Source organism: Mesoplodon mirus, assembly GCF_964341445.2.
Source record: "Mesoplodon mirus genome assembly, chromosome: 8".
NCBI classification, from domain to species: domain Eukaryota; kingdom Metazoa; phylum Chordata; class Mammalia; order Artiodactyla; family Ziphiidae; genus Mesoplodon; species Mesoplodon mirus.
Genome location: NC_138984.1, coordinates 96,975,586 through 96,989,825, shown reverse-complemented (window position 1 = coordinate 96,989,825; position 14,240 = coordinate 96,975,586). Strand labels below are relative to the sequence as shown.

General features: G+C 37.8%; 1 pseudogene across 1 annotated transcript in view; it reads left to right on the top strand.

Moving 5' to 3' along the window:
- Positions 1 to 14,240, top strand: part of LOC309809475 (coiled-coil domain-containing protein 150-like) — a 94,986-nt pseudogene that overhangs the window by 50,768 nt on the left and 29,978 nt on the right. The gene's annotated exons all lie outside the window — the stretch shown is intronic.

The following is a 14,240-nucleotide window of genomic DNA, read 5'->3' as shown; positions in this document are numbered from 1 at the left end:
CTTTTATTTCTTTTTCTTCTCTGATTGCTGTGGCTAGGACTTCCAAAACTATGTTGAATAATAGTGGTGAGAGTGGACATCCTTGTTCCTGATCTTAGAGGAAATGCTTTCAGTTTTTCACCACTGAGAATGATGTTTGCTGTGGGTTTGTCATATATGGCTTTTATTATGTTGAGGAAAGTTCCCTCTATGCCCACTTTCTGGAGAGTTTTTATCATAAATGGGTGTTGAATTTTGTCAGAAGCTTTTTCTGCATCTATTGAGGTGATCATATGGTTTTTATTCTTCAAATTTTTACTATGGTGTATCACATTGATTGATTTGCATATATTGAAGAATCCTTTCATCCCTGGGATAAATCCCATTTGATCATGGTGTATGATTCTTTTAATGTGTTGTTGGATTCTGTTTGCTAGTATTTTGTTGAAGATTTTTGTATCTATATTCATCAGTGATATTGGTCTGAAATTTTCTCTTTTTTTTGTAGTATCTTTGTCTGGTTTTGTTATCGGGGTGATGGTGGCCTCATAGAATGAGTTTGGGAGTGTTCCTCCCTCTGCAATTTTTGGAAGAGTTTGAGAAGGATGTGTGTTAGCTCTTCTCTACATGTTTGATAGAATTCACCTGTGAAGCCATCTGGTCCTGGACTTTTGTTTGTTGGAAGATTTTTAATCACAGTTTCAATTTCATTACTTGTGATTGATCTGTTCATATTTTCTATTTCTTCCTGGTTCAGACTTGGAAGGTTATACCTTTCGAAGAATTTGTCCATTTCTTCCAGGTTGTCCATTTTATTGGCATAGAGTTGCTTGTAGTAGTTTCTTAGGATACTTTGTATTTCTGCGGTGTCTGTTGTAACTAACTTCTCCTTTTTCATTTCTAATCTTATTGATTTGAGTCCTCTCCCTCCTTTTTTGATGAGTCTGGCTAATGGTTTATCAATTTTGTTTATCTTTTCAAAGAACCAGCTTTTAGTTTTATTGATCTTTGCTGTTGTGTTCTTTGTTTCTATTTCATTTATTTCTGCTCTGAGCTTCATGAACTCTTTCCTGCTGCTAACTTTGGATTTTGTTTGTTGTTCTTTGTCTAGTTCCTTTAGGTGTAAGGTTAGATTGTTTATTTGAGATTTTTCCTGTTTCTTGAGGTAGGCTGGTATAGCTATAAACTTCCCTCTTAGAACTGCTTTTGCTGCATCCCATAGGTTTTTGATCCTCATGTTTTCATTGTCATTTCCTCTAGGTATTTTTTGATTTCCTCTTTGATTTCTTCAGTAATCTCTTGGTTATTTAGTAATGTATTGTTTAGCCTCCATGTGTTTGTGGTTTTTTATGTAATTTTCCCTGTAATTGATGTCTAATCTCATTGCGTTTTGCTCAGAAAAGATGCTTGATATGATTTCAATTTTCTTAAATTTACTGAGGCTTGATTTGTGAACCAAGATGTGATCTATCCTGAAGAATGTTCCATGCGCACTTGAGAAGAAAGTGTAATCTGCTGTTTTTGGATCGAATGTCCTATAAATATCAATTAAATCTATCTGGTCTATTGTGTCATTTAACGCTTGTGTTTCCTTATTAATTTTCTGTTTGGATGATCTGTCCATTGGTGTAAGTGAGGTGTTAAAGTCCCCCACTATTATTGAACATTGGGGTTTTTGAATTAGTATTTTCATTTTCTTCAGATATATACTTGGGAGAAATTGCTGGATCATATGGTAGTTCTATTTTTAGTTTTTTAAGGAACCTCCATACTGTTTTCCATATGGCTGCAACAATTTACATTCCCACCAACATTGCACTATGGTTCCCTTTTCTCCACATCCTTGCCAATGTTTGTTATTTGTGGTCTTTTTGATGATAGCCATTCTGACAGGTGTGAGGTGATATCTCATTGTGGTTTTGATTTGCATTTCCCTGATGATAAGCAGTGTTGAGCATCTTTTCATGTGCATGTTGGCCCTCTGTACATCTTCTTTGAAGAAACGTCTGTTCAGGTTTTCTGACCATTTTTTTAATTGGGGTGTTTGGGTTTTTTGATTTTGAGTTGTATTAGCTGTTTATGTAATTTGGATATTAACCCCTTATCAGTCATTCCATTTGCAAACATTTTCTCCCACTCAATAGGTTGTCTTTTCATTTTGTCAATGGTTTTCTTTGCTGTGCAAAAGGTTTTAAGCTTAATTAGGTCCCATTTGTTTTATTTTTGCCTTTGTTTCCTTTGCCTTAGGAGAAAGAACCAAAGAAAGATTGCTACAATGTATGTCAAAGAGTGTTCTGTGTTTTCTTCTAGGAGTCTTGTGGTTTCAGGTCTTACATTCAAGTCTTTAATCCATTTCAAGTTAATTTTTGTAAATGGTATAAGTTAGTGGTCCATTTTCTTTCTTTGTCAAGTGCCTGTCCACTTTCCACAACACAGTTTATTGAAGAGACTACCTTTTTCCCATTCTTGGTTCCTTTGTTGTAAAATAATTGACCATATATGTGTGGGTTTCTTTCTGGACTCTCTGTTTTGTTCCATTGTTCCATTGATCTATGTGTCTCTTTTTATTCCAGTACCATACTATTTTGATTACTGTAGCTTTGTAGTATAGTCTGAAGTCAGGGAGCATATGTTAACTCCAACTTTGTTCATTTTTCTCAAGATTGCTTTGGCTATTCAGGATCTTTTGTGGTTCAATATAAATTTTATGATTATTCTAGTTCTGTGAAAAATGCCATGGGTTTTTGATAGGGATTGCATTAAATCTGTAGATTGCTTTGTGTAGTATGGACATTTTACCAAAATTTCTGTGAACATGGGATATCTTTCCCTTTCCTTATATCATCTTTAATTTCCTTCACCAGTGTTTTTTAGTTTTGGAGAGTATAGGTCTTTCACCTTCTTGGTTAAGATCATTCCTAGGTATTTTATTCTTTTGGTGTGATTTTAAACAGGATTGTTTTGCTTTCTCTTTGTGATTGTTCATTGTAAGAGTATAGAAAAGCAACAGACTTCTGTATATTAATCTTGTATCCTGCAACTTTACTGAATTAATTTATTCTAATAGTTTTTTGGTGGAGACTTTAGGGTTTTATATATAAGTATAATGTCATCTGCAAATAGTGACAGATTTACCTTTTCCCTTCCAGTTTGATGCCTTTTATTTCTTTTTCTTGTCTGATTCCTGTGTCTAGGATTTCCAATACTGTGTAAAATATAAATGGGAAGAGTAGGCATCCTTGCCTTGTTTCTGATTTTAGAGGAAAAGCTTTCAGCTTTCCAACACTGTGTATGATGTTAGCTGTCGGTTTGTCATAAGTGGCCTTTATTTATGTTGAGATATGTTTCATCTATACCAACTTTGATGAAAGTTTGTATTATGAATGTTTGTTGAAGTTTGTCAAATACTTTTTCTACATCTGTTGAGATGATCATGTGATTTTTATCCTTTCTTTTGTTAATGTGGTATATCACATTGATTAATTTGTAGGTATTAAACCATCCTTGCATCCCTGGCATAAATCCCGCTTGATCACGGTATATAATCCTTTTTATAATTGTTGAATTCAGTTTTCTAATATTTTGTTGGGGATTTTTGCAACTATATTAATCAGAGATGTTGGCCTGTAATTTTCTCTTTTTTTGTGGTGTCTTTGTCTGATTTTGGTATCAGGATAATCGTAGGCTCATAGAATGAATTTGGGAGTGTTCCCTTCTGTTCAGTTTTTTGGAGTAGTTTGAGAAGGATAGGTATCAGCTCTTCTTATATGTTTGTTATTGATAGAATTTCCCTGTGAAGCTGTCAGGTCCTGGACTTTTGTTTGCTGGGAGTTTTTTGATTACTAATTCAATTCCACTACTAGTGATCAGTCTGTTCAGATTATCTCTTTCTTCCTCATTCAGTCTTGGAAGATTGTATGTTTCTAGAAATTTATCCATTTCTTCTACGTTGTCCAATTTGTTGGCATATAGCTGTTCATAGTATTCTCTTCTGATGTTTTTTTGTACCTCTGTGATATCAGTTGTAATTTCTCCTCTTTCAGGTATTATTTTGTTCATTTGTGTCCTCTGTCTTTTTTTCTTAAAGTGCCTGGCTGAAGGCTTATTGATTTTATTTATCTTTTCAAAAAACCAGCTCTTAGTTTCATTGATCCTTTCTATTGGTGTTTTTTTTTAGTCTCCTTTTCATTTATTTCCTCTCTGATCTTTATTATTTCCTTCCTTTTGCTGACTTTGGGCTTTGTTCTTTTTCTAATTCCTTTAGATGGTATGTTAGGTTGTTCATTTGAAATTTTTCTTTTTTCTTGAGGTAGTCCTGTGTCACCATAAACTTCCCTCTTAGGACTGTTTCTGCTGCATCTCATTTATTTTGGAAAGTTGTGTTTTTATTTTCATTTGTTTCAAGGTATTTTCTGATTTCCTCTTTGATTTCTTTACCTACCCATAGATTGTAATAGCATGTTGTGTAGGCTCCACATGTTTGTGGTTTTCCCATTTTTCTTCCTGTAGTTGATTTCTAGTTACATACCATTGTGTTCTTAAAAAAATGCTTGATATAATTTCTGTTCTCTTCAATTTGTTGAGACTTGTTTTATGACCTAGCGTGTGATCTATCCTGGAAAACATTCCATATGCATTTAAATTTTATTTATTTATTATTTTTTAAAATTTTTGGCTGCATTGGGTCTTCATTGCTGTGCGCAGGCTTTCTCTGGTTGTGGCACGCAGGGGCTGTTCTTCATTGTGGTGTGCAGGCTTCTCATTGCTGTGGCTTCTCTTGTGGAGCACGGGCTCTAGGTGCACGGCCTTCAGTAGTTGTGGCACGCGAGCTCCAGAGCGCAGGTTCAGCAGTTGTGGCGCATGGGCTTAGTTGCTCCGTGGCATGTGGGATCTTCCCAGGCCAGGGCTCGAACCTGTGTCCCCTGCATTGGCAGGTGGACTCCCAACCACTGTGCCACCAGGGAATCCCCCATATGCATTTAAAAAGAATGTGTATTCTTCTGTTTTTGGACGAAAGTCCCGTAGATATCTATTAAGTCCAACTGGTCTAATGTGCCATTTAAGACCACTGTTTCCTTATTGATTTTCTGTCCATCGATACAAGTGGAGTGTTAAAGTCCCGTACTATTATTGTATTGTTGTCATTTTCTCCCTTTATGTCTGTTAATATTTGCTCTATATGTTTAGATGCTCCTGATTAGGTTCACCTGTTTTATGTACATATATGTTAATGAAAGTTAATCCTATTCTTGTACAGATCCCTTTATTATTATATAATGCTGTTTGTTGTCTTTTGTTATAGACTTTATTTTAAAGTCTACTTTGTCTGCTATGAGTATTGCTACCTCAGCTTTTTTTTCTCTTCCATTTACATGAACTATCTTTTTCCATCCCCTCACTTTCAGGCTGTGTGTGTGTCTCTGAGATGTGTCTCTTGCAGGCAGCATATAGATGGGTCTTCATTTTTATCCAGTCAGCCACTCTATGTCTTTTGACTGGAGCATTTAGCCCATTGATTTTTTTTTTTTTTTTTTTTTGTTTGCGGTATGCGGGCCTCTCACTGTTGTGGCCTCTCCCGTTGTGGAGCACAGGCTCTGGATGCGCAGGCCCAGCGGCCATGGCTCACGGGCCCAGCCGCTCCACGGCATATGGGATCCTCCCAGACCGGGGCAAGAACCCGTATCCCCTGCATCGGCAGGCGGACTCCCAACCACTGCGCCACCAGGGAGGCCCTAGCCCATTGATATTTAAAGTGATTATTGATAAGTGTGTACTTATTGCCATTTTGTCACTAGTTTTCTGGTTGTTTTTATAGATCTTCTCTGTTATCTTCTTCTTTTACTTCCTTCCCTTGTGGTTTGATGATTTTCTTTAGTGGTGTGCTTGTATTCTTTTCTCTAGTTTCTGTGTATCTATTGTAGGTTTTTTATTTGTGGTTACTGTGGAGTTCATATATGTTGACCTAGAACTTTATGTGCTTATTTTAAACCGATAGTCATTTAAGTTCAGATACATTTATACACTTTTAAAAAGCTACATTTTTTATTCCCTCCCCCCACATTTTGTGTTTTCAATGTCATATTTTACATATTCATGTCTATCCCTTAACTATTTATTGTAGTTATGGTTGATTTTATAATTTTTGTCTCTTAATCTTCTACTAGCTTACTTAAGTAGTTGATCCACAACCTTTATCTTATATTTGCCTTTACTAGTGGGATTTTCCTTTCCTATAATTCTTCTTGTAGCCTTTTCCACTTAGAGAAGACCCTTTAACACTTGTGACATCAGTTAGATGAGCTCTCTTAGTTTTTGCTTCTCTGAGAAGTTGTTCATCTCTCTTTCAATTCTGAATAATAATTTTGCTGGGTAGAGGATTCTGGCTTGTGGGTTTTTCCCTTTCAATACTTTAAATATATCATGCCACTCCCTTCTGACCTGCCAAGTTTCTATGGAAAAATCAGCTGATAGCCTTACGGAGGTTCCTTTGTATGTTACTCTTTATTTTTTTTTCTTGCTGCCTTTAAAATTCTCTCATTAACTTTTGCCATTTTAATTATATGTCTTGGTGTGGGTCTTTTTAGGTTCATCTTATTTGGAACTCTTTGTACTTCCTATACCTAGAAATCTGTTTCTTTCTTCATCCTCAGGAATAAATTTTTTCAGCCATAATTTCATCAAATACATTTTTAACCTTCTTCTCTTGCTCTTCTCCTTCTAGGACCCCTAAAATGGGAATGTTGTCCCAGAGGTTCCTTCAACTATCCTCATTTTTTAAAATTTGTTTTCCTTTTTGCTCTTCTGAATTGGTGATTTCCAATATTGTATCTTCCTGATTACTTATGCATTCTTCTGTATCTCCTAGTCTGTTATTAATTCCTTTTAGTGTACTTTTTTTTTTGTGGTACGTGGGCCTCTCACTGTTGTGGCCTCTCCCGCAGCCGAGCACAGGCTCCGGACGCGCAGGCCCAGCGGCCATGGCCCACGGAACCATCCACTCCACGGCATGTGGGATCCTCCCGGACCGGGGCACGAACCTGTGTCCCCTGAATCGGGAGGCAGACTCTCAACCACTGCGCAACCTGGGAAGTCCTTTAGTGTACTTTTCATTTCAGTTATTATGATTTTCAGCTCCAACTGGTTCTTTTTTATATTTTCTAGTCCCTTGTTAAAATTCTTACTCTGCTCATCTATTCTTTTCCCAAGTTCAGTTAGCATTCTTATTACTAATGCTTGGACCTCTATATCTGGTAAATTATTTATCTCTATTTCATTAGTTGTTTTATTCAGGGTTGTTTTTTGTTCTTTTGTTTCAAATACATTCTTTTATCTCTCATTTTGCTTTACTTTCTGTATCTCTAGGTAAAAGTTACTTATCCCAAACTTAAAGGGGTGTCCTTGTGTGGGAGTGTCCCTGTGCAGTCTGCTCGTGTCCAGTGGCTTTGTTGGGAGAGCTGAATCTGAAGTGAGCACAGGTTACATCTTCCCCCAGGGTGTGCTGGCAGTTACCACCTTGGTGGGAGGTAGGGCCAGAGATGGAGGGGCTAGAGCCAGAGCCAGGTGTGAGCTGGCATTTCTGCTCTGCTCAATGGCTATAGCCACCCTATCAGGTGTAGGGCCAGGTATCAAGGTGCTGGAGCAGAAGCCTAAGGGTCAGCTGCAGGCTGGTTTTGTTCTCTCTTAACTGTGCACTCCCTCGCCCCTAAAGCAATGGCAGCCTTTGCCCTAGTGGGCAGCTGAATCAGAGCAAAAGGGTCCAGAGTAGGTGCCTGGCATGGGCTGGGGTATGCACTGGGATGGTCCCAGCACATCAGTAGGAGTTCCAGGTAGCTCCTGCCCCACCACTTCTGCACACACTGGTAATGATTGCCCTCACCCTATTCAGATGCAGGGCCCAGTCTGAACTGCTCCATCTCCCCCAAGTGCTTATCCTCCTTGACAGTGGCAGCCTTTACCTAGTGCGGAGCTGCTCCCAGTGCTGCTCCAGAGCAAGAGGGGCTGGAGCTGGCATCCGTGCAGGCTAGGGCAGCTGTTGGGGTGGTCTTGGGAAACCAGCCAGAGCCCCAGGCCATTTTTAATCTGTTTCCTCTCCATTGTTCCTGGGAGTAAGCAAGCGTGTGTGCACTCTTCAGGAGCGGAGTCTCGGGTTCTTACAGTTCTCTGGTATGTCCCACTGATTTTCAAACCAGCTAGTGGGATTCATCTTTCCATTGTTGGTCCCCAGGACTGGGGTTCCTAATATGTGGTTCAAGCCCCAAAATCCCCAGGGAGGATCTCTGAACCTGTGATATCCCCTCCTCTTCTGTATCCCTACTAGGGACATAGGTCCCGACCTGATCACTTCTCCCTTCCTACCAAAATCTGTGGATCTTTCTTTGCAGCCTTGGTTGTAGACATCTTCCTGCCAGTCTCCAGTTTGTTTTCACTGAGAGCTGCTACACATATAGATGTGTTTTTGATTTGTTTGTAGGGGTAGGTGAGCTCAGCATCATCCTACTCCACCATCTTGATTCCCTCCATCGCATATGTTTTCCTTTTTGAAAAATTTTTATAACATTCCTAAAAAGAAATAACCCTGGAAATTGAGATGCAAGGCAATAGAATTGACTTGTGCATGAGATGATACTGTTCTTTCACTCCATGTGAGTTTTGTCCCGAAAGTGTCCTCAGAGCAGGAAGCTTGCCACTAATAAGGCTAGACCTGCCTTAAACCAACTTCAGTAGAAACACTGAAGTCTAAATTAGTGGTCCTCAGCCTTAGCTACACAGTAGGATCCCCTGGGGAATTTTAAAAACTCTTCATGCTAGGAAGTATATGATGTCTGCCATTTACTTTGAAATGAATCATTAAAAAAAGAAAAAAGAAAATAGTTTGGTAGATCGATACAGGAAATGATGGATGGATATATGATAAGTAAGTATAAAAACGTTAATGGTTGAATTTGAATGGCAGGTGTATGCACATTTCAATTTTTCTGTATATTTAAATTTTTTCATAATAAAATATAAAGGGAAAACTCCCCATGACCGGGCTTGCACCCCAGAACAATTAAATCAGAATCTCAGGAAATAAGTCATAGGCTTCAATACTTTTTAAATCCCCGTTGATTCCAATGTGCACCCATAGTTGAGCACCACAGGACTGAATGGTAAGAAGTGAAGTCTGGTTAGGCTTGGCAGCTATAGAGCTGACTGAATAAGTAATCTCCCTAGAGATTTGCCGAACACCTCAGTGTTAATCTTATCTCATCTTCCCAAGGGACTTACCATAGGGTTAGCAGACAAGATCCAGCCCAGAAATGGCAGGTGATCTGAAAGACAGTTGATAAACCATGGTTGTGAAACAGTATGTTGTCCAGTAAAAAGATAAAGCTGGGCTTCCCTGGTGGTGCAGTGGTTGAGAGTCCGCCTGCCGATGCAGGGGACACGGGTTCGTGCCCCAGTCCGGGAAGATCCCACATGCCTCAGAGCGGCTGTGCCCGTGAGCCATGGCCACTGAGCCTGCACGTCCGGAGCCTGTGCTCTGCTACGGGAGAGGCCACAACAGTGAGAGGCCCGCGTACCACAAAAAAAAAAAAAAAAAAAAAAAGATAAAGCTATTTGGCCACTATTTGTGTGCTTTTAATTAATATTTTCCAGAGGCAGCAATGCACTTAAGTATAATCATCTATACTTGTGTAACCTTGCACAAGTCTTAATTTTCTCGTTTCATCTTATTCACCTATGAAATGAGCTGGGGAAGTACACCTCTCTTATTTACTTCTCACTGGGAAAAGTGATCAGTGTAATAGGCTGGGTATATACTTTCTCCTTTGTGAAACTAATCATCTCATAGAAGCTGTGGCCCATGATTTTGACCTGCTTTTAGCTTTCCCAAGAGAAATTAAGTATATTTTTAAGTGTGTGAGAAAACTCTTAAATACTCATAGCCAAATCTTAAACCCTTGATGCCAAACTTTAGCTGGGAGTGGAATACATTTTAAGATTTATTAGTGAGTCTGATGTTACCTCTCTAACCTTTTAAACCTTGATTACATGTTAGAGATCATCCTTATAATCTTAAGGAAAATACATGCCTTTTTTTCTGTCCATATTCCTGTAATAAGGGCTGAAGCTTTTTGATAGCCTTTGAAAGGTGAAACACTTTTGAAACTATTGATTCACTGGTGTTTTTATGTCATGCCTTGGGTTGGCACATTCCAAAAGGCACTGACCTCATCAGCCCAAGGGAAAGTGCTCTTATATAGCACATTATTTTCTTTTTTAATTGACAATCTTGTGTTAGTTGCTGGTGTACAGCAAAGTGGTTCAGTTTTATATATGTGTGTGTGTATATATGCACTTTTTCATATTCTTTTCCATTATACTTTATTTAAAAATATTAAATATAGCTCCGTGTGCTACATAGTAGGACCTTGTTGTTTATTTTATACACAGTAGCTTGCATCTGCCACTCCCAAACTCCTAATTTATCTTCACCCCCACTCTCTCCTTTGGTAACCATAAGTTTGTTTTTTATGCCTATGAGTCTGTTTGTTTTGTAAATAAGTTCATTTGTGTCATATTTTAGAGTCCACATATAAGTGATATCATATGGTATTTTTCTTTCTCTGTCTGACTTACTTCACTTAGTATGATAATCTCTAGGGCCATCCATGTTTCTGCAAATGGCATTAGTTCATTCTTTTTTATGGCTGAGTAATAGACCATTGTGTGTGTGTGTATATATGTATATATATATATATATACACACACACACACACACACACATACATACATATATACACACACACATCTTCTTTACCATTCCTCTATCGATGCATATCTTGGTTGCTTCTATGTCTTGGCTATTGTAAATGTATAGCATATTACTCTCACAAGATAATCTACAAGAAGAGCTACATATTAAATGTAATCAAAACAATAGTCTGCTGTGTGTTCTCTCAATTGGATTATAATCGATTAAAATATTACATATGAACCATATTAGATAAAATATTGCATTGTCAAAATTGACTTAATGATGTAAATACCGGGTTTTACGTGTTAATGCAGACTGTCAGAAACTGTCGCCTCACACTCAAACGTGATTTCAGTTTCATATATGGTGCTGTATACTATTGCATTATCTAAATATGCCCAAATATATCTATCCTTTCTTATGTTGATGGAAATTTAAGCAGTTTTCAGTTGTTTGCAAATAATGCTGATATGATGAATTCTTGCACATGTCTTTGTTCTCATCCAAAATATTCTCTATTCTAGGTATAATTCTTAGGAGGAGAATTGCTGGGTTGCATGATGTACATAAATTGAAATTTACTGGAGTTTTTCAAATTTCTCCTAAAAGTAATTATACCAGTTTAGAAAGCAGTCTATATAAGAGGATGTAGAGTGACATGTGTTAACATGGATGAATCTCATAAAATAATACTACATACTGTTGAGGGATACATTTATAGTAAAATTATTTAAAAGGAATAGGAATGATAAAACACCAAATTCAGGATAGTAGTTAACTCCAGGATAGAAGAGATTTAGTTGGATTAGGCTACACAGAGGGTTTCAACTATATTAGTAATGTTTTATTCTTTTTAAGTTGAGTGATGAATAGAAGGGATGTTGCTATATATGCCTGAAAGATTTCCAACATTTTTAAAATACATTTATTTTATTTATTTTTGGCTGCATTGGGTCTTCATTGCTGCATGCAGGGCTGTCTCTAGTTCCTGTGAGCTGGGGCTACTCTTCGTTGTGGTGCGTGGGCTTTTCATTGCGGTGGCTTCTCGTTGCAGAGCACGGGCTGTAGGCTCGTGGGCTTCAGTAGTTGTGGCTCGCAGGTTCTAGAGCGCAGGCTCAGTAGTTGTGGTGCACAGGCTTAGTTGCTCCACAGCATAGGGGATCGTCCTGGACCAGGGATCGAACCCGTGTCCCCTGCATTGGCAGGAGGATTCTTAACCACTGCACCACCAGGGAAGCCCAACACCTTTTTCTTGTCATTAAACATATGTTAGTTAGTGCTTTATGCTCACTTTAATCTACCACTGGCCCCATCACTCTTATACCAACTGGATTCAAATATTATGTTAGCTGCCTAGCCCCTTAGGAGCAGCTGCATTTGTGACCTTAATTTAGAGATTATTTAAAGGTTTTGTTTGTTTTGTTTTAATAAATTATTATTGAACTGTAAAATATTGTACAGAAAAGTACACAGGATACAGTTAATGGATTTTCACAAAGTACAGGTAACCATGTGACTGGCACACAGAATATTCCCAGCACCCAGAACCCATTTCATAGCCTTTTTCAGTCACTGTCCCCCATGATGTTACTATCCATCATCCTGACTTCTAATACCCCAGATTAATTTTTGAACTTTATATAATAATACAGTATATAGTTTTTGTGTGTCTTGTTTCTTTCACCCAGCATTATAATTGAGAGATCCATCCATGTTGATTGTTGTTGTACTTCTTTGATTTGAATTGCTTCATGGAATTATATGAATATTATTAAGGGCGCTGTGCTGAAATTATCAGTTTTATAAATGTATTTTCATACTTCTAGTCAAAATACATAACTCTGGCAGTTTAGGTTGTTTCAACTCTGTAGCTCATTTCGAACTTTGGAGTAACGTTGTAGGCTTGTCCTACTTTATTTCCAACTTATCATATGTATCGAAGAAGAAAAAACCTAGGAAATTTATTAATAACATTAATTTAGAATACTTGCATTATAAAACACATAAAAATAAGTTCCGGGCTTCCCTGGTGGCGCAGTGGTTGAGAGTCTGCCTGCCGATGCAGGGGACGCGGATACGTGCCCCGGCCCGGGAAGATCCCACATGCCGCGGAGTGGCTGGACCCGTGAGCCATGGCCGCTGAGCTTGCACATCTGGAGCCTGTGCTCCGCAACGGGAGAGACCACAACAGTGAGAGGCCCGTGTACCACAAAAAAAAAGAAAAAAGTTCCTTTTCATCCATTTCTTAGGTGTCTCACAGTTTCTATAGTGTTATGTTTTTATAGTTTTATATTAGAAAATATATGTAAGGGGCAATATTAGGGTAGGAGATTAAGAAGTACAGACTACTGTGTATAAAATAAGCTACAAGGATATATTGTACATTACATGGAATATAGCCAATATTTTATAATAACTAAAAATGGAGTATAATCTTTAAAAATTGTGAATCACTATGTTGTATAGTTGAAACTTACATAATATTATAACTCAACTATACCTCAATTTTAAAAATATGTATCTATATATATTTAGATCATTTGAAACAGTAGGAGGATATGACCTTGACCTAAATACTGGTATTTCTGAGACTGCCTGGTAAGCTAGCTGTGGAAGCTACTTGGATTTTAATGACACAGAAACATCAGATCTCTGAGGGCAGCAGGATTTATTTGCTTCTGTGTTCTTCCCCATTTCAGTGTCCTGAATTAGAAGTTCTTCCAAAAAAGAAATCCAGTATAAAAAGTAAAGTGCTTTATAGATGAGAACATGCCATCTGACAAGTTTCAGGGCATTTTATTGAGTACTCTGATGCTGGGGGTAGCGTAAGTTACCTGAGAAATATTGTGGAACAAGGATATTCTGTGTTTTGTTTGAAGAGAGGCAAATCGAAAATTCTTGAGTGTTCATCATTATTTTCCACTGAGTTCTAAGGTTAACAGCAGTTTGCTTACGTTTAAAATGAGAGTAAGTGTTGCATCAATACCTCTCTTTAGAGGCAGCCATTCTAATTCTGAACCTTAAGTGAATACACTTAAGGGGGAGCCATGGAACATGTTTTATACTGTACACTGTGGAAAAGAGCACCAGAAACAGGCAAAGATGAGAAAAAGGATTCTGCTGATGGAACAAGAGAGATTTCCTAAGACAAAATGTGTTTTCATGTAGCCTTTCTAAAAAAAACTAAGTGTTAGCACTCAAATTTTAACAGTTCTTGAAAACAATCAGTGGCTACAACCAAGAGGAGTTTGCCCTTCAGAGGTGGGAAACAAGGAAAGATACTGAGAGAGGAAAATGTTGATTTAAATTAAAAATTTTGGATGAATTTTTTTCTGATTCAGAGATAGGCTCAGTAATGTTAATTGTCAATTTGTATTGAGAGGGTTGGGAATAAGAGGAAGAAAATGTAGAAAAACACACAATTTGGAGATTTGTGAGTAAATATTAATGATTTTATTCCCCCAAATCATCTTTTCTTTAAAGTGAAAGATGTGAGTAGTCAGCTTTATGAGTTAGTTTT